The sequence below is a fragment of the Schistocerca serialis genome, chromosome 2 (genome assembly GCF_023864345.2).
Source record: "Schistocerca serialis cubense isolate TAMUIC-IGC-003099 chromosome 2, iqSchSeri2.2, whole genome shotgun sequence".
Classification (NCBI taxonomy): domain Eukaryota; kingdom Metazoa; phylum Arthropoda; class Insecta; order Orthoptera; family Acrididae; genus Schistocerca; species Schistocerca serialis.
Genome location: NC_064639.1, coordinates 339,429,648 through 339,451,353, shown reverse-complemented (window position 1 = coordinate 339,451,353; position 21,706 = coordinate 339,429,648). Strand labels below are relative to the sequence as shown.

General features: G+C 41.5%; 1 protein-coding gene across 1 annotated transcript in view; it reads left to right on the top strand.

The window, feature by feature from the left end:
- The window catches only part of LOC126457144 (protein gooseberry-neuro-like), a 430,962-nt gene that overhangs the window by 47,830 nt on the left and 361,426 nt on the right, over positions 1-21,706 (top strand). The gene's annotated exons all lie outside the window — the stretch shown is intronic.

Below are 21,706 nucleotides of genomic sequence, written 5' to 3'. Positions count from 1 at the left end.
TGACTACATATTTTTTCAATGAAATGATGTAATTTTCAAGCACCGTCGATAGGTAGTGAAACGATCATCCTCTATACAGTCCAAACTTGGCTCCAGGCGATTTTCATCTGTTTCCATAACTTAAAGAACGGTATAATACTAATGAAGCGGTGCAAGCAGGTTGTAGTTCTGTCAGTAAAGTCAGATATTCTACATTGACGGTATCAACAGACTGATCTCTCGGGGGGAGAAATGCGTCCATATACAGCGCGAATATTTTGAGAAACAAATATGTAGAGATAAAGATAAAGACGTGGAATGTTAATAACATTTGTTTCGTTTGAAAAGCTTTAAGAGTCTTCACAAAAAGAATTCGGAGGTGTTACTTTTCAGTACGCCCTCGCAATAGTTACTCACACTGGCGGTGTGACGGAAACCGACATACATTTTTGGAGACCATTTTCAAGAACACTTCCCTGTAACTGATGTGGTATGACTGACAACCAGTTGACTGGTCCCGTTGTGTTAGTGCATTACCTTACTGGGACTCGTTATTTAGACTTTATTGAAAACGAGCTATCAGTATTCTTCCCTTGGCTACAAGGATGGATGTGTTCTTCCAGCCCGGCGGGTCTACTGTAAATATAAGATGTCGGGTGACATAATCTAAACTTAACGTTCCCCAATGGATCGGCAGAAACGGTCACGTTTTTGGTTCCCAGACCTCACCCCTTTAGGTCTTTGCCTGTAGAGTTGGTTGAAAGGTGGATCTACAAAGGAAAAGGAAACACAAGAGCCGAATTGATCGTCGAGATTATGACTATTGTAGCACTATGAAATAAGGACAAGATGACCTAATAAAAGCTACACGTGGTATTAACAAGGGAATTTGGAAGTTCATTGGAGTCTGAGGTGGAATTTATGAAAGTTATCGTTGAACTTAATGATTCATTTTTGTTTGACTCCTCCTATGAATATGTGTTTGGGTTACATTTTAATACTTGTACATCTGTAACCAATACAATTTTGACAGGGTTATACAGAATGCTTCATTAGGATTACTCTGTAATACTGCATCCTAAAATGTTTATTACTCCTTCGAAATAACCTGTACATAACAACTAAAAATTTTGCCGATCAAACACTGGCTTTCCCTACGGCGGCGTACTTGGCCTGCCGAGAAAGGCCACATGACGTACGACATCACGTACTTATCTGGTCTAATAATTTTATCGTCCTAATTGACTTACACTTAAGGAATGGATCGTTTCTGGCAAGCAAAGGCAGCTTTACGAGAATTAATTTTAACAAAACACTTTCGCTTAGTAACTCATATATATTGCTGTTTAGTATATATTCATGAAAGTATAATAATACATCCTTAGTTATAATGGAGGAAATACATAATATGATATCAAGTCACATTTCTCTGCATATATAGCAAACTCTGCCCTGTAAGAAGCATTCGCTTCAGCAAATATCGTGACTATAACGTTAACCAAAATATCAGGGATAAAGAAACAAAAACGGTCGTAATCATTTAGTAACGTGTCATAATTTTTAAAGTATCGGTTTAGTATTATGGATGGAACATCACACAGTGGTACTTATAACGATTTAAATTCCCCTCTGACAAGCTGCGTCATGGTCGCGAATGGAACAATAATCCGAAAATGTAGAAAAAAATTTTCTTATTTCACGCCTGTGGTCACAAACTTGTAGGTGCTCGCACTAACGGTTTCGATCACCAGTAACCATCTTCAGAGCTGCAGCAAAATATGGAAAAAAACACAAATACATCTAGTGGATTGTCTACAGCTTAAGACAGTAAAATAGACCATGATGAGAAGTATTACTGACGTACACGTGAAAACTATGTGCTTTAAATTGTGCAAGTAAAACACAAGCTGATAAGGACCTATGACAAATTTTAATATAAGAGTCATTGTAATAATAGTATACCGGTGAAACAGATCGCATTTTTAACGTAGGGTTTATGGAACTTTCACAGCCACGTAACAAATTACTTTGGGACAGCGTTTATCAGAGACTGGTCATTCTATAGGGAGCACTGACAATAAAGCGCGTATTCACAGGGTAGAGAAAATCCGTGTTTTTAAATTGTTGGAACAACTTGAAATATATACAGTGAAAAACCAAAAGCCAACAAAAGTACTTAACTGACAAAGCGATTTTATGCCCAAAGCTTACTTTGCTTTGTTTCACACTACTCTATATTAACCACTGAACGCCTCTGTTCTATATATCTTGCTTATGGCTTCACCTAGTATAAAGTGCTTTACATATTTACCACATTTTCTTACGTTTTGTGTACAACTCTTGTGGTTTCTTGTCCCTTCTCTGTTTATATAATGTACTTCATTAACTAGATAATCTTGTTGACACTCTGGCACGTTGTTTCATCATTTTTTTTTTCTTGAAATGTCTTGCCGCAGGGTACGAGGGGCCGTCTGGCAGTCAAGTTCTTCTGACCTACTCTCGCCTATGCGGCGTTCTGGCGATAGCTCCAACAGAGAGCGCTGATTATTTGCTGCAGTCTGTTTTCATTCATTGGGCTTCTTTAGCTATTTGTTTCGTAATTTTTATATTATTCTGTGTACTCCGAAAGCTGTTTATTATTTTATGTCAATATCTACAATATCGCCACTAGAGTGTATCAGATTTACTGTCACATAACTTTTTCCTTTTTAACAATCTAACTTTGTTGTGTTTTAATTTTCTGCATTTCATCATGGTTTATTTTATTTTTTTAAGCTGTAGACAATCCAGTTGTTGTATTTGTGTTTTTTTTTTCCTATGTTTTGCTGCAGATTGGAAGATAGTCATTGCTGACCGAAACCTGTAGTCTAAGGAACTACAAGTTTGTGACCACAGATGTGAAATAAAACAAATTTATGCTAACTTCCTCTCGATCGCTGTACCAGCTTTATGGTTTTAACTGACACTTGTAGGTGCATTTTGTGGTACGTCAACGAATGAACCGCCAAAGAAACTGGTATAGGCATGAGTATTCAAATACAGAGATATGTAAAAGACAGAATACGGCCCCGCGGTCGGCAACGCCTATATAAGACAAGTTTTTTGATCAGTGAGAATGACAGGTTATCAAGATTTAAGTGAGTTTCAACATAGTGTTATATGTGTTATATTCGGCGCACGAGCAACGGGACACAGCGTCTCCGAGTTGGCAATGAAATGGGGATATTTCCCGTACAACCATTTCACGAGTGTACCGTGAATATCAGGAATCCGGTAAAACATCAAATCTCCGATATCGCTGCGATCGCAAAAAGATTCAGCAAGAATGGGACTAATGACGACTGGAGAGAATCGTTCAACGTGACAGAAGTGCAACCCTTCCGCAAATTGGTACAGATTTCTATGCTGGCCACCAACAAGTGTCAGAGTGAGAACCATTCAACGAAAAATCATCGATATGGGCTTTCTGAGCCCAGATCCGACTCGTGTACGCTTGATGGCTGCACGACACAAACCTTTACGCCTCGCCTGGGCCCGTCAGCGCCTACATTGGACTGTTGATGACTGGAAGCATGTTGCCTGGTCGGACGAGTCTCGTTTCAAATTGTATCGAGCGGATGGATGTATACGAGTATGGAGACAACCTAATGAATCCATGGACCCTGAATGTCAGCAGGGACTGTTCAATCTGGTGGAGGCTCTGAAATGGTTTGGGGCGTGTGCAATTGGAGTGATATGGGACCCCTGATAGGTCTAGATACGACTCTGACAGGCGACACGTACGTAAGCATCCTGTCTGATCACGTGCATCCATTCATGTCCATTATGCATTCCGACGGACTTGGGTAATTCCAGCAGACCAATGCGACACCCCACACGTCCAGGATTGCTACAGAGTGACTCCGGAAACAGTCTTCTGAGTTGAAATACTTCCGCTGGCCACCAAACCCCAGAAATGAGCATTATTGAGCGTATCTGGGATGCCTTGCAACGTGCTGCTCAGAAGATATTACTACCGCCTCGTACTCTAATGAATTTATTTAGGACAGCCCTGCAGGAATCACGGCGTCAATTTCCTACAGAACTACTTCAGACATTACTCGAATCAATGCCACGTCGTGATAAGGCACCTCTGCGTGTTCGCGGGGTCTCTACACTATATTAGGCAGGTATACCAATTCTTTTGCGTCTTCAGTGTATATTTTAAAATATGTCAATCCGTGTATTGACATTGGTGTCCATCAGTTGCTGCAATTATTGTTGTGTACGACGTCGTGATAAGTTGTTACCCGGATGTTGTGAATGGTGTGCCAACAATTTACATTTGTAAATGAATGTCTATCTTAAAGTCGAGTTGATACTGCAACTTTCTGCATAGTCCTAAATTTTCCACTTGCATGTAAACCTCCGGGCTACCGTGAAAAAAGCAAACGACCTATAAAATAAGTCTTAATAAAACAATAATTCAGAACGTGATACAGCGAAAATTACATGATTGAACATATGTTTTGGAAAGGTAACGCCTAAAAATTCTGTATCTGCCTCTGTTTTGTGTCCAAAAATTTTTCTTAAGGAAGTTTTTGTAACCAGCAGCTTGAACAAATCAGCGGTGAATATTACATGCCAGCAAAGTATATCACATCAAACGACGAAATGTTTGCCTTTATTTTTCAGCTGCCGGCAGAAACACTAAAGTGAAAACAAATGTAGGAAGAGGACAATACAGATTTTAGATTAATAAAAAACAAATGACAGATTCAATCTCGTATGTTCCAGTGGAAAATATTTGCTAACTTTTGATTTCAATTTTGGTTGAGTTCTCAGATTCTCCCTCGTGGAGGAGGCATTGCAACAATTAAAAAACCATAAATAAAATTGTTTCACAAAGCTCATAAGTTTTTAGTTCAGTAGCTTTATTTCTTATATCAACTAGTCTCTTCGTCGTGAGGATGGCAAAGGAATGATTTCCTCATACTGTGTCAGCTAAGTTTTTTATAATAACATGGGTCTGAGTTAAATGATTTAAAGAGAAGAAGTTGACACGCAGAAAAGACACTCATCCTTCTTTTAAAGTTTTGTCTTGAAGGTTATAACAACTTGTTAACGGAAATGTCGATGTCCGCTCAAATTAAGTCACCACAGAAGAGTTAATCTTGTATCCCTGTTTTTCATTCTTACGAACTTACATTCACTGAAACGAAACGATTGCACAGTTAACAAATCAATCAAGAAATGTGTTCGATCTCAAGCCAGAACCCAACAGGGAAGAAAAAGTACATTAATAACTGTGTTGTAGATGGATTAACAATGGGCTACCAGTTGCCTAAATCAGCTTCTTCTGTTTTGTTTACTGAAGACATTTACCTTCCATTAAGAGTTTGGCGAAAAATGTGTAGTTTTTAGTAGTATTCTGGTTATCATTCCCCCGCATCACCTGCGATTAAATTGAAGGAATAATGGGACTGATATCACAAAAATGTCTAATTTAACTATCATCCTACTGGCTAAAGATTTACTATGGAAAAAATTGTGGGAACTTGAATGCTCAATTCTGTGAATACGTGTGTATTTATTTTCTCTGGACATTTAAGTATACAGTGTAAATATGTGTTTTAGATGGCTAAGTAGGGTACAAAGTCCGGAGGTCGCAGGAAAAAAAGCTGCAATCAAAGCGTGGTTGGGGGGGGGGGGGGCGTCGAAGTAAGTGAGCCATTTTCATGCGAAACGCTTTTAGAACGGCGCTCCGTATTGCAAAGAGATTTACTCAAAATTACCAGAGCTCACGGCGTCCTCCAAGTTGAATCACGTGTAATGATTGCGACGGTGAAATCAGAGAAATATGGATGTAGTCTGAACTGTCTTCCTTCCCGCACATAGACCACGAATGGAGTAGCAAAGGTAACATTTTATTCTAGTGCACTGTCTATCCTGTGACACGCCCTGTGAGATCACTTGCGGAGTATGAATGCAGATGTAGAGTTGAAAACCATGCGACATCTCATCAGCGACCTACCGTCCTCCGTCGACAGCAAAACACAAAGAAGAACAAAAAAAACCGATGAAAGCGATAAGCTCACAATGCCATGGAAACTTATCATGTCTTTTACGAGAAATTACGCCGTTTAATTGGCTATAACTCCCGATTTCCTTTCTGAACATCGCGAAATACGCCACGGCAGTCGTGCAGGAGCGATAAATCAAGAATGAAAACCTAATAAAACCACTCTTATCAGAGAGGAGCGTTAAATCTGCAATAAGAGGAATCAATAACTTCACTACGTAGCTTCTTAAAAGCAACGAGATTCAGATATGCCTCTATAAAATGACAGTTTCGGTTCGTGAAGGCTCTGTGAAATGCCAGCTGCTTGGGACTGATTGTGCGATAACAAGTTCCAGGGTTTACGACGAGTTAACTGAAAATACACAAAGTCAGTGATTCACATTATGAGAAAATGTTGTAGCTTCAGTGATCAGCTAATACGAACACAAAATCAATGTTTCTCGCAAAGTTTCTGTAAATTAGCATTTTATCAGTGCTGTAATTGGAATGAGGGTAGCATTTACTTTGTGATACAATGAAATGTGCCCTGCACAGCTTAATTAGTGGCCAAAAAGTGTTTCTTGATCTAAATATTCCATCTGTCGAAAGCGAAATGTAATGAAGAGTCAAAAAATACAATGCAGCAGGTAAATAAAAGGCGGATTGTGAGGGTCACGTTTTAAAAAAAGGCATTCGACAAATTTTCGTACTTTTTTGTGTAAATGGTGCCTGAAAGCTAGAAGAAATTTGAAAAAAGTCACATCTCAGAATCACCAAAATTTGCTGATGGAAACCGCACAATCTGTTTCGATTACCTGATCATCTTCAGGAACCATAAAATTATTTACAGGTATCTGTATGGTAATGTTCATTATGAGGCGCCAAATAAAGTAAAAGGCATCTTGCGTCACTGCTGTCAATAGTAAAATGCAGTACGCACTCATTATTAAAAAGTATTGCTGTAGTTAATTAATCTTCGTGCACTGTCGTAATGGAAGAATTAAATATAATGACTATGTACGAAGATTAATAAGCTATAGAAAAGCATTTTCATCATATGGTGAAAACCGATATTTTATAAGAATTTATCAGTAACTCTAGACGATTCTGCAATGTGACTTTTCATAGACAATGTGGTATATTGGAAGCTTCAAAGCTGTAAATCGCTAACGCGTTTGATTGTGTTTGGAAGCTATGTTCTGGCAAAAAAGTTATTTTTTCGAAAATATTGAGGAGTGGCGCCTCACAAGTCGAAGTATAAATGATGATAGTTTCGCCCAAATCTACATTAAGAACTGCTTCACAGGCGTTGAATCTAAAAATAAAAAGTCAGATGACGGAACAGTAACGTCTTTTTTACCACTGATATTTGGACATTCTAGTCCTGAAAGACACTTTTAGCAAATGACAACATAATGCTTTTAAAATTCGAGCAATGGTAAAAGTTTTTCAGTTTACTTGTCCTCATTTCAGGAACGACTCCTGGGTCGTAAAATGAAGCACGCACTGTGCAACACACCAAATGCGATCGAAATTCTGTGCTGGGAAGGACAAACGACGAAGCAGCAAAGACCTTTTTTAATTTTAGTATGCTATAGTGGGTCATTGAAGCCACTTTACAGAAAAAGCGAAAAGAAACATCGTGATCGCAAACCGTTGCACAGTACAGACGATTTCATTTCGGCATAGTGGTGTGGCTAACATACTAGCGGCACGCCCCGGCTTCGCACGGTTAGCAGTAGTGTCTGTGGTCGGATGACTTGTCTGGTATAGCGGTAATAGATTATATAGACAAATATTCCCTGTGCGTCAGTCTAATATGTTAGTGAAAACCGTATCAAAATCCATATAGTAGTCCCTGAGATTGGCCTTCACACACAGACAAAAATTAATTGCGAAAGTCAGGAAATTCCCTACATTGTCCGCTAGAGCTTGGCGATAACCGCACCTCCATGTACAGGATGCATCAAAACAGAATTATGTGATTTTAAAAAATCATAACTATTGTGTTATTTGAGATATGTGCGTGAACAACGTACTGTTGGAACGAGCAAATTATCGCGTTTTTCATGATTCCCGCTAGATAGCAGCAGAGTGCACCCACTTCAGTTCTATTTAGCGTGACTTAGGCAAGGTGTGGATCCTCCTACAGCACAGAGCATTAAACGATGGCACGAACAATTCCGAGAAACAGGTTGTTTGTGTAAAGGCAAATCACCGGGCCGTCCCTGACTGTCTGACACAGCCGTCGAACGCATCCTCCTTAGTTTCGCAAAGGGTCCGCAGAAATCCGTTCGCCGTGAAGCTCGACAGCTCAACATCCCCTATGTTCGTCTGTTGTGTGTTGCGTCGACATTTACACAAGAAACCATACAAAACCCAGCTACTGTAAGTTCCTCGGAAAATGAAAAAAAAAGTGTGTAGTTCTGTAATTTCCTTCTTGGCAAGATGGAGGATAACGGTTTTCTTCCATGCTTAGTGTTTAGTGACGAGGGAACATTTCATTTAAATGGAAAGATGAACAGTCGTAATGTGAGAATATGGGGTACGGAACAACATGATGTTGTACGTCATGAGACGGACTCTCCAAATTTTAATATGTTTTGAGCACTTTCACGGGAAAATGTGTATGGTCCATTTTTCTTTGCCGAGAACATTGTTATAGGAAGCACATATCTCGATACGCTTGAGAACTTTCTTTTCCCACAGTTGTAGACTGTTCGAACGACTTCATTTATCAACAGTATGGGGCACCACCATACTGGAACCGTGAATTGAGGGAATTTGTAAAGCAAAGGATTACTGAACGATGGATCGGTCGCACTGGACCAAATGATTCAGCCTTACAGTACTGGCCTCCAAGGTCGTTGGACCTGACAGTATGTGATTATTTCTCGTGGGGGCTTATAAAAGACTATTTACGTGCCTGCGTTACCAGCAACAATGAATGAACTGACATATAGCATAATGGAAGCTGTAACCCAAGACATGCTAGCTACAGTGTGGGAACAATTTCAATGCCACATTGATATATGCCGTGCATCTCAAAGGGAGCATGTTGAACACCTACGAAAAGGTATGAAAAAGAACATTTTGAGACTTCCATTCATCAGTTTCAGAAATATAGACGTGCCAAATTGGATGATTTTTTTATGCACCCTGTATTTATTAATCCTGGATATATTTGGGGTGGGCTGTCTTAGGTTCAAACATGGTTCAAATGGCTCTGAGCACTATGGGACTTAACAGTTGAGGTCATCAGTCCCCTAGAACTTAGAACTACTTAAACCTAACTAACCTAAGAACATCACACACATCCATGCCCGAGGCAGGATTCGAACCTGCGACCGCAGCGGTCGCACGGTTCCAGACTGAAGCGTCTAGAACCGCTCGGCCATCTGTCTTAGGTGCCTCGCCCTGAATACTGTCCTTATGACCGTATCATGGTAGCTGTGTTTCACACGAGTGGCTTTTCTGGAATTCGTACTAATTCTTTGACAGAAGCTTGAACCGTGTGAGAATGAACAGGAATTATTTGACAGATTGGTAGCTGATAAGCAAACGTTACACAGGGCAGACCATATCGAAAAGGCTGCTGTATCACACTCCCCTGATGATTTCGTCGTCGACGGGACGTTAAACCTGTAGCGGTGTCTGTGCGAGTGCAGTGAGAGCCAGTTGCCTGGCAACCGGCCGATTCGCTCAGCATGTCGCTCACGGAGCGGGCGGCGAACAAACAGCTTTTGTGCGGCCACCCACGACCGGCGCGTGCCGCCTGCAGCTTGCGGCCTGGTGACAGAACAGCCTTGCCAGGTAACACACTGACAGACATCACACTGTTTCGGTCGCTGCCGCAAGCAAGAGTACTCGACAGGGAAGCTGTGCCTGTTACCACCGGCCTCAATACTGTACACTTTCACTGTCTTTCGGGCGCACATACACACATTTTTAGCAATAGATACATTCATAACAAGTCTGTGAGGGTGGCCGTTTTCCGCAGAAAACAAAAATATTCGTTTTTTAAATTGATAATATGACCGGAGGATAAAGAAGAGAAGAAAGCCGAAAATAATAAGGAGTAGCTGAAATGAGATTAGTAACAAACATCAAGAGTGGAAGCAAAATAACACCTAAAGGACGAAGCACGGACATAAAATGAGACTAGAATCAGCCCTCGAGAGCATTCCTGGCCAAAACGAGTCTACTAGTATCGCACATTGGAGGATGAAATTTAGCCGGCTGCGGTGGCCGAGTGGTTCTAGGCGCTTCAGTCCGGAACTGCGCGACTGCTACGGTCGCAGGTTCGAATCCTGCCTCGAGCATGGATGTGTGTATGTGTGTCCTTAGGTTAGTCAGGTTTAAGTAGTTCTAAATTCTAGGGGACTGATGACCTCAGGTGTTACGTCTCATAGTGCTCAGAGCCATTTGAATTTGTACGTTTAGAGCACGAAGTTGTATGGACTGTGGGAAGACTCGAAAAGAAGAGAATCGATGAGTTAGAGATGTAGAGTTTGGCGACATCAGATTCTCCGCTACTCGGCGAAGAAAGGATAATATGAAGAGCACTGGGGTAAGAAGGGATGATACTACATGTGTTATGTCATCAAAGAATCACTTCCAATGCACTAGAGGGAGCTGTAGAAATTAACAATGGTTGCAAAACCTCCAAGAAATAATTGAGGGTTTAATAAAGGATTGAACACAGCTGAAGCGGTTTACTAATACCCAAGACGACTACTCATAGCTGTAGTAGCCCTACATACTGCAGAGTTTTATTTTAAAGGCAGGTCTAGTGAATTTTTCCTGGAATTATGCAGTTTTGTTCTTAAATGTGATACTCATACATTCGGGAAAAAAGTCACATGAAAACTAAAAAATATCTTGTGTCTAGAATAATTATCTTCTCCTCTCTGGTAGCACCCGCAGCTGCAGAAATGTTTCTGTATCGTCGTCAGCTCGAATCTTTGTGACATGAGTGGTCCCTTCCATACGACGCGATTGCTCCATTGACGGTGATGGTATCGTTAATCGGCGGACTCGAACCAGCTCTTTGCTCTGCTGTAATAATACATAGTTTTCATAAGCGTTGCCAGCCTTGGAATAAGACGCCAGATAAGATTGAAAATTCAAAACTATGGCTCGATGGATCAGTGCTATGGCAGTTCGATTACCTTCAGAAAAAATTTGAGATCTAACGACTGAACTAAAAAAATAGTCGTATGGATGTTTAACTAGGAGTCCCTCACGAGGGATGTCCAGCCACCTGATGCAAGTCTTTCAACTTCCGTGACCTCAACCCACCCCACTGGACGAAAACATAAACGGTAAAAATCTTATTTCAAAATCACTTTTGCTCTCTCACGAATACTCGTATAAGTACATGCAACTGCGACCAGTTACTTATGAGGTCGGTGCTGAATGGCTCACCTTGGCCATTAAGCTGAGCTTATTTCCTCGAGATAATTTTCAAGTTTTTTCAGCCTCAGCTTCAGAAAAAGTATGCAAAAATTTAAGTAATCATGTCTTTAGGGTGATACTGGTTATTGGAGGTTGCTGCACTGTGACAAGCAGATATAAAACTCTCTTTTGGATTACTGCTGCGCGTTAAGCCATCCTTACCAGATACGGTTAACTAAGTACGTCGAGAACGTTCAAAGAAGGGCAACATGTTTCGTATTATCGAGAAATAATGGAAAGACGGTCGTGGACATGACCCAGGATTTAGGGTGGATATCATTAAAACGAAGGCGTTTCTTGTGCGGCGAGATCTTTTCTCGAAATATTAATCACCAACTTTCTCCTCCGAATGCAAAAATATTTTGATGGTGTCGACCTACATAGGGCGAAACGATCATCATAATAAAATCAGGGAAATCACAGCTCGCACGGAAAGATAGCGGTATTCATTTTTCCGGGCACTGTCCGAGAGTGGAATAATACAGAATTATTGTGAAGGTGGTTCGATGAACCCTCTACAAGAAACTTAAGTGTAATTTGCAGATTATCCACTTAGACGCAGATTTAGATATAGATGTAGATCAATGTATCGGTGTTAGGTATATCTATCGTTCCCAGAATTAATAGCTGTTCGCTATAAACACTGTCACCAGAACCGCGCCAACATACTGCATGTGCCGCCTTACGACTGATGTGTACTTCAAAGATATTCGCCCAAAAATATAACAATTTTCTCCTGAAAGAGTTCTAACATTCTGCGTGGTGACTGTCTGTTCTAAGTCGTGTCTCCCTACCACTTTCGCCCTACAACGCTCTGAGCGTGTTTTTTTTTTTTTTTTTAGGGAATTGACTAGTTTGAACCTGGGACCTGTTGCTGTTAAGGAGACGCCAGACCACACATGACATGTAGAGTTCAGAAGAGTTCAGTGAGACTAGCGATGATATAACCAAATACTTAATGATTTCAGTGTCAGATCCACTGCACTCCCTGTAAAAGAATCTTAATACTAACTAAATTTAGTGGAAGGGGTTCAAGACTTTCCTATTTTTAGTTAGCTGGTAAAATAACGTCGAAAAAGCAGTTAAGTTTACCATTGGAAATTTTATTCTACTCACAAAACATTGTTTATAAATTGCACTATTGATAAAAGGAAATGTTTTAATACAGGATGATAAAAACCAACTGCGTTCAACAAAAATGTGAACGAATATTCCCTGAATGGGTTTCCAAGTTCTACAATGGATCGAAGGATGACCTATGCCATATCACATCTATAATCTAGATTTAAATTAAGTTTCACAAAAGAGAAAACTATCAAAATGGTCTACAGTGACCCTCAATTATCTTTCATTACTTATCTAACTTGTCGTAAATTACAGTGGCTGATGTGGCTTCTCAATAATTATACAACAGAAAAATCATCGCGTTTCAGATTTTAACTTACGTAGCAAATGTGAATACCATGAGCTTCAATTGACGATCGACACTAGTATTACGTAAAAAGGGGATGTAACAGATGGGACTTCTGCAGTTCTGAGTGAAGCCCTATGCGCTCAAAAATGCGGCATCGCGTGCGTTCATTACCTTGTCAGTGTTCGTCAGGGGGAGGCGGCCGGCGCAGCTCCATACAGCTCGCCGTCTCGGAAGCAACTCTTTCCTAACTTCTCCTTACTACAATTTACCGGAGTTGGTTTAAAAAAACTATCTGGCTGTGTTTTCATCTGACCAGTCAGTGTCTCAATGTTAACCTTAAGCTCCACCTACAAAAATTCTGTCTATACAATGAGAAACGTTATACTTTTCGTGGTGGGGCAATGTTTTTAACGTTTGCAACGTAACAGGGATGCGAAAAAGTCTCACGCTAAAACTTGCGGCTGGTGTGGCTCTTTTTGTGTTATCGTATAAAAGGAAATGTTTTAATACAGGATGATAAAAACCAACTGCGTTCAACAAAAATGTGAACGAATATTCCCTGAATGGGTTTCCAAGTTCTACAATGGATCGAAGGATGACCTATGCCATATCACATCTATAATCTAGATTTAAATTAAGTTTCACAAAAGAGAAAACTATCAAAATGGTCTACAGTGACCCTCAATTATCTTTCATTACTTATCTAACTTGTCTTCTGGAGGGCTCTAGCTTTTAACATGGGCTGGGGGGTGGTCCTAGCGGTTACCTTTCGTGGTGGGGCAATGTTTTTTAGGTTTGCAACGTAACAGAGACGCGAAAAAGTCTCACGCTGAAACTTGCGGCTGGTGTGGCCCTTTTAGTGTTATCGTAACATCTATACTGTTCTTCTGGAGGGCTCTAGCTTTTAACATGGGCTGGGGGGTGGTCCTGGTGGTTAGCTGGAAACGTGGGTGTCCGTCCCTTATCGTAGGGCCTTATAGCTTAACACGGTTCTACTCTCAGCTTCTGTTTTCGTTTCTCCCCTCGGAACTGCTTCTGTCTCACGGTGGGAAGGTATGACATGTATTTAGGCATTCTTGTGTTAGTCTGTGGTATTCCATTCGTTACTCGTATTACTTTGGTTAATTTAATGTCACGATTTATTCGGAGCTATGTGACATACTATTGGATTTGCTTATCATGTCAGGGTTTTCATGGAAGGTGTTGGATTTGCCTGACACCTTACAGAGTTATACCATTTTTGTGTATATAATAAATCGTTGCATGACCAAATGGATTGAACTACACTACAGTTTCCATGCATGTTGAGAAACTGTCGTACAGTAAATATTCAGTTAGTATAGAGACACAGTGATCTACAGTTTCCATTAATCACCCTTCCTATACAGAGCTTTCTTGGAAATCTCGGCAAAGAAATTAAATCTCGGATTAAGAGTCCGAAGATGTCAAGGTTAGACAGTCTCACCAAAACCTGATACCCTACTTTTACCGGAAGCAATACTATAGGGATGCCAAGCGGAGACACCTCTACGTTGTCACGATGGTGTTGAATAACCTGCAGAGCGTCTTTCGGCGCTAGTTCAAATGGTTCAGATGGCTCTGAGCACTATGGGACTTAACATCTGAGGTCATCAGTCCCCTAGAACTCAGAACTACCTAAAAGTAACTAACCTAAGGACATCACACACATCCATGCCCGAGGCAGGATTCGAACCTGCGACCGTAACGGTCGCGCGGTTCCAGACTGTAGCGCCTAGAACCGCTCGGCCACTCCGGCCGGCTCTGCGCTAGTGAAACATGATTAGCCAGTTAATATTTATTCATTCAGATTTACAGTTCTGTGTCTTCTCGTCAGCCTCTGCTGACGCCGTGTGCCAGTGGCACGGTGAGTCTCCTCTTGACTCTTGTTTTCAGTTCGTCTGGCAAGGCTGCTGTTACAGCAATTAAGTTGAAGTCTTGCAGTCTGACATCTGTAGTCTGCAGGTGAAGAAGTGGTGTGAGATAATGCTCCACACTGCGTTAGAGCGTCCTCGATCCCACTCTGGAAGGTGACGGTGACTCGTAGTAACTCATGAAGATGTACGGAAATGTTGTAAGTCGTGGAGTCGGATGATCCTCACCCCACGAGGCCCTGACACCTGGAAATTACTTCAGTGATGATGAGGAACAGAGACACGGGATGCCACTCTCACTCAGCAGTGACGATGGTGTTACTGCGACAAGCACGGCGAGATGTACTGGTGTTAGAAAACTATGGCCTCCCATCAGTGGTGTGGTAGGCATCCAATGCGAGGTCCCACGAGCGACAGGTACTGGTTACTTAGATGATGCCATCTTGGGAATGGCAAGCAGTGTGTTCACGATAAACGCTGGGACATCCAACACTTGGATGTCACTACAACGTAATAATTACTGAACCTAGTGCTTCAATACAAGCCCTATCGATCCTAATGACCAACTGAATTCAGAGCTGGAGAACTGCGGTATTAGTGGAAAGGGGAGAGATACAATTACCTGAGGCTCTGCTCGTTATGGCTGAATGTGGCCTGCTTCTTTACTAGTGGTCAGCGGTCCTCGTTCCTTTGTGCTTTCTAAACAATTTGTTACAGGCTATTAATTGCACTGTCAAGTCTCTGACAGGTGTTACTGCATTTCAGGTATATCTTGTTAACCCACGTAACAAAAACTAAAGGACATATACACTCCTGGAAATGGAAAAAAGAACACATTGGCACCGGTGTGTCAGACCCACCATACTTGCTCCGGACACTGCGAGAGGGCTGTACAAGCAATGATCACACGCACGGCACAGCGGACACTCCAGGAACCGCGGTGTTGGCCGTCGAATGGCGCTAGCTGCGCAGCATTTGTGCACCGCCGCCGTCAGTGTCAGCCAGTTTGCCGTGGCATACGGAGCTCCATCGCAGTCTTTAACACTGGTAGCATGCCGCGACAGCGTGGACGTGAACCGTATGTGCAGTTGACGGACTTTGAGTGAGGGCGTATAGTGGGCATGCGGGAGGCCGGGAGGACGTACCGCCGAATTGCTCAACACGTGGGGCGTGAGGTCTCCACAGTACATCGATGTTGTCGCCAGTGGTCGGCGGAAGGTGCACGTGCCCGTCGACCTGGGACCGGACCGCAGCGACGCACGGATGCACGCCAAGACCGTAGGATCCTACGCAGTGCCGTAGGGGACCGCACCGCCACTTCCCAGCAAATTAGGGACACTGTTGCTCCTGGGGTATCGGCGAGGACCATTCGCAACCGTCTCCATGAAGCTGGGCTACGGTCCCACACACCGTTAGGCCGTCTCCCGCTCACGCCCCAACATCGTGCAGCCCGCCTCCAGTGGTGTCGCGACAGGCGTGAATGGAGGGACGAATGGAGACGTGTCGTCTTCAGCGATGAGAGTCGCTTCTGTCTTGGTGCCAATGATGGTCGTATGCGTGTTTGGCGCCGTGCAGGTGAGCGCCACAATCAGGACTGCATACGACCGAGGCACACAGGGCCAACACCCGGCATCATGGGGTGGGGAGCGATCTCCTACACTGGCCGTACACCACTGGTGATCGTCGAGGGGACACTGAATAGTGCACGGTACATCCAAACCGTCATCGAACCCATCGTTCTACCATTCCTAGACCGGCAAGGGAACTTGCTGTTCCAACAGGACAATGCACTTCCGCATGCATCCCGTGCCACCCAACGTGCTCTAGAAGGTGTCAGTCAACTACCCTGGCCAGCAAGATCTCCGGATCTGTCCCTCATTGAGCATGTTTGGGACTGGATGAAGCGTCGTCTCACGCGGTCTGCACGTCCAGCACGAACGCTGGTCCCACTGAGGCGCCAGGTTTGAAATGGCATGGCAAGCCGTTCCACAGGACTACATCCAGCATCTCTACGATCGTCTCCATGGGAGAATAGCAGCCTGCATTGCTGCGAAAGGTGGATATACACTGTACTAGTGCTGACATTGTGCATGCTCTGTTGCCTGTGTCTATGTGCCTGTGGTTCTGTCAGTGTGATCATGTGATGTATCTGACCCCAGGAATGTGTCAATAAAGTTTCCCCTTCCTGGGACAATAAATTCACGGTGTTCTTATTTCAATTTCCAGGAGTGTATATAAAATATCCTATGGCATAATGTATCAGAGAACTAGAAAAAGTAGAACGGAAAATATTTGGTGCAACTAACAACAGTGAAATATGGATGAAGAAACCTACAATGGAACTATACAAACATACGGAGACAATCGCAGAAAAGATTAGAAAACGCAGACTACAATTGGATGGACACCTATACAGAATGCCATCACACAGACTGATCAAACAGATCTTTGACTGGGTAACCATTACGAACAACAAATGGGTGGCAGAGGTAAAAAAAAGACCTGAACCAACTCAGCATCGCAGCAGACACAATAAACGACAGAATAAAATTCAAAAACATCATTAAGAAAAGGAAACTACATGAGATACACAGTGACAAACGAACGGGAGTAAAATCGACCGAAGAACGCAAGCAAGATCACAGCCAGAAGATGAAAGAAATATGGACTACCAAACAGGTAATGAAGATGAAGCCGAAGACACAAATCCGAAAAGAAGCGTGGATAGAGGACCGGAAACAGAAACACAGTGAGCGAATGAGGGTAGTTTTGGCAGCAAGGAAGGCAGCAAAAGGAATTGGACAGTGTTACAGCGTTGAGTCTATCTTTCTGCTGTATAGCTATGTCACCACCAATGCCTAGTGTCGCCTGTGGCTGTGCTACCGTGAACTCACCAAAAATTTCTTTCTTCCCCTTTTCTACTCTGTGACCTAACAATACAGTAATTTCCCAGTTCAAAAACAAAGCACACGCAACTTTTCAATTATCTGTTAGCTCTCAGTTCTAGCACCAAAATTCCGCAGAACAATAAATATTTACGTATTTATATATTTTGTGTAGGTGGTCGCACACACTTCGTAAATATTTAAAGAAGTTAATATTACCGCATAGCCAACAACCGTTATTAAAATAAACATCTGTTCTTTACCAGCGTCAGCTGAAACGATCATCAAGCAATATAAAATGTTGACGACAGCCCATACGCTACCACTCTTAGATTTTTAACGACGCCACATAAGGAGTGTACCATGTAACCTGGTGCAATAATTTTATATTGCCTGACGATCACTACAAACAAATCCATTAGCGAACAAATATTTATTTCATCTGTTGCTTTTTGTTGTAAATGTATATGACTTTATTTACCGTTTCACCACCAATTTCTTTCGCACTGAAAGACATATGTGTATGGGTTTTTTTTCAGTTAATGTGGTCTGCAGAAGAAACAGTATCAAATAAATATTTCCCCCGTTTTTTTTTTTTTCAACGCTGGAGGGGTGCGACAAATGTGCCTTTCTAGAATTTGTTCGCGTGCGACCTATATGCCCCCGTGCTAATGAAATGAATAATCATCCTATATTTTCCTTTGTGATCTATATTTTCAGAAAATCGCTTGGATCGTATTTACGATTACAAATATTTGACATTTCAGCACGTAGTTCGAAATGACAAACTGTTTGTCATCACATGCAAATTCGAGTGTCTGAGGAGTGATTGTCACGTCGGTCCTCCTACTTGTGATACGGTGTGAAACAGTTTTTGCACAGAGAAATTTGATGCATGGTACATAGCAAAAACAAGCAGCAATTTCCCAAAAGTTTCCTGATAGCCTATCGTAGGCAGGTAAGTCTCAATGGTGATGAAAGGGCCAAATAAACATTAAGGCTTGTTGGTTAATCGGCGCTGTGGCTATGTAATGATTGGCTGGTTTCTTGCCGACGGGCGTTCTACGTGATTCAGCCTCCTCCACCGCTAATAACAAGCCTCTTATATGGATTCTTCCACAGGACAACGATAAGGCAAACTAATAAGGCAAACTAATGACAAGGAAAGTATTAGCAGCTTCACAGGAAACCCTCCGTATACTCCGAGCAATGAAAGCTCTCGCGAGTGCCACACTATGCTCGGATTTGAGGAAAGTCGCTCTGTTTCCCGTAGGGATTCCCACGAATGGAATATCCCAGCTACAGTGCCATTCGGAATGTTTTCCGAAAATCCAAACGGATGTTTACCCTTGCCTCAACAGCTAAGGTGGTTTCTTTCCCCGCACTTACAGCCCTTAATATTACTGTGCTATTTTAAACTCCGACTGAACAATAACTCCGATAAGCCATCCCTACCGACTTGGAAAAGATACAATTGTCATCAGCTGGACACCATTAATTATAATAGCACTTTAACGTTGGTTAGGCTTACATTGCAAGTGTAACATTTATTGATAAGTCCAGACCACATATAAAGGTAAGATAGAGGCAATTTTTGACAAGCACGGTCGCCCTGCGATACCAAGAACCATAAAAGAACTAAACTTGGCAGCAGAAATTTGCTAGTACACACATGTGATACACAAATTTCAAAAGTGGCAAACCATAATATGTTTACTGTGCCATCACTAAATAACAACGTGTAAAATTCATATAAAGCAAAATGTGTAGAATAAAATGAGTGTTGTTGGATGTATTACGAATGGAATTTCTCTAGGATAGTTCCCAGTCTTGCAGTGATGGTTCGGTGCGTTAAAAATTGCAGGCGGACTGAAACAGACAAGTGGCTGCCTCTCTTCAAGTGACTGATAAAAGTGATAAGTCAGGTTGAATCTAAGTAAGAAACGTCGCACAGCATTAGATGGGAAGTCCTCTATACATGCAGACGCACATGTCGGACGTATGTTCTGCCTTCACAGCTCTCTGGGCACTTTTACAATGCATACCGAGAGCACTGTGTTATAAAAATAAAGTTTTCTGCTGTGTCTAATGATGAGTGTAATGCATGGTGTCATTTTTGAAGTTTTGGTAATGATGAGAGAGAAAGTGTGGACAGGAATCCCAATTCCAACATTTATTCTGTTAAAATACTAAACCTACTTCGTTATTTACCACAAAAAATTGAATATATTATTCAGCGGAAGTTTCGAAAGTTCAGATTTACAGACGACAACCTAAGATGTTGGTCTTTCCGTTAGATGTTCTAAAAAGCAATGAAGGTTTTTGCCTAGAAACATAGGATAACATTAAATAATAACGTGTGTCAGTTAGTTAAAAAGTTTTTGTGCCTAAATACCTGCAGGTTTATTATTATCATTTTTAGGTGCCGTCTGTTACCTTGCAGAGCTCTTCATGGGAATGTTACACTTTAGCAATTTACAATGGCTTGTAGAAACAACAACAGATCATCGACTCTTATTTCTCCGTAATATTCTGTTGTAATTTAAGAAGGTAAAAGTTTTTAAAAACATTCTGTTTATGAAATAACTTTAATGATATTGTAGGTTTTTCTTCAGGAAATTTCACTATTCAAAAACCTAAGACCATAATGTTCATGGGAGCTACGCCGGCGAAGTCAATTCCAAAGCTGACAACTAAATGTGAAACTGACTCCTCAAACTGTGTGATGACCGACTGGTTTGGGATTGTTTTTGTTGTTTTGACAGTTTAACATACAGCCTTTACAACTATTGTTTTGGCTAAAATCATTGCCTTTTACTCTCGAACAGCACAAGGAGTGGCACCATGCTAGAAATTGCAACTGATACGTTAACAATGGTAAGATCAATTTTCGCTATCTACTGTGCCATTTAATCTAACCTTCACACCGTGAACAAGTAAGAGATTTAACTGTATGTTACTCTAGCTGGCCAAATATTGGTGACGCAAAGTTTTGTTCCACCACGCGTATTCGAAACGATTAGCCTTGAGCACTAGCGTACGTTAGTGACCTCAAGTATGGATGAATGGTCGAATATGGCCGTAATCCTTTCACTGCCAGCAGGACTGATGCCGCCACAGTAAATTCGATACGACCGCTAGTATCGTGTCAATTTGGTTACCTTTTAGCTATTTCCATCGTACTGTGTCTGTATCTGTCAGCAGAGACGTTTTGTTACGACATTGGTGCCTTCTGTGGGGTAACGACTTTAGTACAACGTCCTAACACTGTCTTTGATCTGCTTCTTTATCTAAAGTTATTGTGCGTTGGCTTTTCCGATCTCGCTTTGCTCTGTCGAAAACAGGAAATACTGAAGAAGAAATTAAAATTATAGGGTAACGAAACTGCACCGTGTGATAATTAGTCAAACACATTATCAGATGAGGCTCTTCATAGCTTCAGAATCTTACTCACACCCAAATTAAATTCCTTCACGTCTGCACGGTGTACTTCACTAATTTTTGTTTGTTTTAAATGTCCAGAATCTACAAGAATCTAAATTTAATTAAAAATACAGTTGTCATTCAACTTGACGATAAAATATTCCCAGCGATAGTAATCAGCACCGGGATTCACTATTTCTATTTTTCCCTATATTTCCTCTATTTTATCGAATCAGCTTCTACCGGGACTTGTTCTTAATGATGATGATACATAAAGTGAAAAGAAATGTTTTTTGTTGAAAGGAACACCTCCTAAACCAATTTTGCACGTCGCATAAAATTTATATATCAATATCTATTTTTCTGGTAGATGCTTTCTATAACTAAATTCAGTACCACCAACAAAAAACTGGCAATATTTGGTATAAATTATAAATTTCATTGTGTGCTATCATAATAGGTAATGTAAAAGAAACTTATGCGTTTCACAGTGCGACAACAAGGAAATAAGTACACGGTACGAATGACGTTTCACAGTTAATTCTGCATTTCGACCGGGCCTCATCCGATCTACATCTGTTTCAAAAAAGTAAAGGAAACATTTGAAGACTTCACT